The sequence below is a fragment of the Marmota monax genome, unplaced genomic scaffold (genome assembly GCF_021218885.2).
Source record: "Marmota monax isolate L192 unplaced genomic scaffold, Marmota_monax_Labrador192_F-V1.1 WCK01_AAM20220418_F8-fsc00134, whole genome shotgun sequence".
NCBI classification, from domain to species: domain Eukaryota; kingdom Metazoa; phylum Chordata; class Mammalia; order Rodentia; family Sciuridae; genus Marmota; species Marmota monax.
In genome coordinates this window covers 5,230,269-5,232,670 of record NW_026692281.1, presented here as the reverse complement: position 1 = coordinate 5,232,670, position 2,402 = coordinate 5,230,269, and the positions used below count along the sequence as shown (strand labels likewise).

The window sequence follows — 2,402 nt, the reverse complement described above, 5'->3', positions numbered from 1 at the left end:
TTCAATGTTTTTCTGTTTTCAGTGTTTGAGATTTTCATCATCCTAATAATTGTAAAGTGGTTTCATTGTTGTTTCAATTTGCATTTTTCTGATGATATTTTATATGGAGGATCTTTTCATATGCTTATTTTCTATGTCTATATTTTCTTTGGTGAGGTGTATGTTAAGGTCTTTGACTCATGTTTTAATCAAGTTACTTTTTTATGAATGGGTTTTAAGATTTTATTCTGGTTTTAATTTTCAATTCCTGTATGTTTACTAATGTTGGGCATTTTTCACATGCTTGTTGACTTACAGAGTTCAAACATAGGAAATTGTTAGTTTACATTTTTAAAAATGAACTTGATGCCTTCAAACACTCCTCTCTGTCCTTGGGAAAGTCCTTCTCTTCTATCTGCTTTAAGAGTTTGGTGGTTGCACTTATAAACCTATACAAGGCAGGCCTTCCTTCTAGGACAGCTGCAAAACTGGAAGCCAAAAATTCTAGGTTGTGACAGATATAATAATCCTAAAATCGGCAGGAAAATGACAAGCTTGCCTCTTGTTAACAAGTTAGAGAGAGAATAGAAAAAGCAAATATTGTTAAAGGGCACAATCCCATGAAAAACTTTCTCAACCCTATCTGTAAACTAGAAAGAACACTAAAAAACAATGTGTAAATCAATCAAAATAGATTACTCACAGGAGCGGTTAAAAAGACCCAGTATAAGTGGGCAAAATTTGACACAACGACTTTGCTTACAAATTCCTATTTGAAATTGCTCAGGGAATGCCATTAGCATGAGCTATACTAGGTGAGTACCCTGGAGACACTAGTTTTTAACTGGGATGTCTCTTCTAGGGGATAGCAGGCTTCATCTTTAGCAACATAGGCATAACATCTTTTATCCTTCATGTGTCATTGTTTTCCTGATCTCTTAATTTCTTGAAAGGTCTGAATCTAAACGCAGAAAAGGAAGCTCACACCAATTATTACATAAGTCATAGGATGGCAGTTGTGCCCATTTAACTGTTCTTAGTCTCTATTATGTAAATCAAGACACTCTTTGATTTTCAAGCCTACTCCAACTAAAATAATGAAGAAGGAGGAGGAGGAGGAGGAGGAGGAGGAGGAGGAGGAGGAGGAGGAGAAGAAGAAGATGAAGAAGGAGAAGAATAAGAAGAAAGCTGATTCCTTTAGGTCCTGTGTTGCTAATTTTTAATTTCCTGGTATTCCACCCCCAATCTCCCAGCCAGATTTTTATGGCTTTCTGGTTTACTCCTATTTTTTGCAGATCTCCAAAAATTTGAACACACTCACTGCAGACCACATCTAAGTAGGTGACACTCTGGAGCAGTGGATTTATATACACAGAACTATTGATATTAAGTCCCATGTTTTTCTGCTCCAACAAGTTGACCTCAAAGGCTTCATCAAGTCTCAGAAATAGAAGGTGCTAGCCTTAAGCTGTTAGTTGCCTGGGAGTGAGGGTGGGCCACATTACCCCAATTTTAAGATCTGGACACTTTCTGTTGCTCTTTGTGCAGCTGTTCAGCCTGATTTTTAGCACCTCTGCCTTGGCCTTATCCTTATCAACACCTTCCCCCATTTTATACATGCAAGTGGCATTGACACAGGCCCAGACATAGCCAAGATCCTAGGCTTTTATTGAGTATTTACATGTCAGGCCTATGTCCTTGAAAAGTCATAGACACCATGCAGGAACATGATACTAAGGTTGAAGCAATTGGAGGCATATCTGCCATCACAGACCTTGACCTTCCCCAGATAAGGCTGGTCATCCTCATTGATCTGTTCATAATGTGCCAGGACAGCAACATGATTTCACAGATTTCTTTCCATGTGTCTCACATGCCATCCAAAATCATCTCAAGGCAGCTTTCAGGTCCTGAGTCAGTCCACGTTTTCAAAGCATATAATAAGCCTCCAGTTTGTAGCAGTTATCACTGTGCTTATTGTCTTCAGAGCTGAACTTCAGCACCTTGGAAGTCTCATCAAAATTTTTCTGTATCTCTTCCAAATAGTCTACCAGCCAATAGCAACCTCCCGTGTCTTTCTCACAGTAGCATTTGTAGTTGCACTCCACCTCAATATTTTCCAAAAATGACTTTACCTGCCCCTTGTCCGGTCCTGCCATGGATCCTCTAAATCTTTTTGATAATAGCTATTCTAAATAGTGTGAGATGCTATCTCACTGTGCTTTGCAATTCCATGATTATTAATGTTGTTGAGCATTTTTATATGACTTCTTGTTATTAGTCATTTGATAAGTGATCTTCAGGTATTTAGTACATCTTTAATTGAATTGTTATTTTCTAGCAAGAAATTTTGCTTCCTTATAAGTTATAGATATTAGTCAAACTATTCTGATTTCTACTTTGATTCTACTGTAAATTACAGT

At 37.6% G+C, this 2,402-nt stretch overlaps 1 pseudogene; it reads right to left on the bottom strand.

Annotated features, from left to right (window-relative positions):
- Positions 1-1,491: 1,491 nt before the first annotated feature.
- LOC124090073 (cytochrome c oxidase assembly factor 7-like) lies at positions 1,492-2,138 on the bottom strand (annotated as a pseudogene).
- Positions 2,139-2,402: the final 264 nt, after the last annotated feature.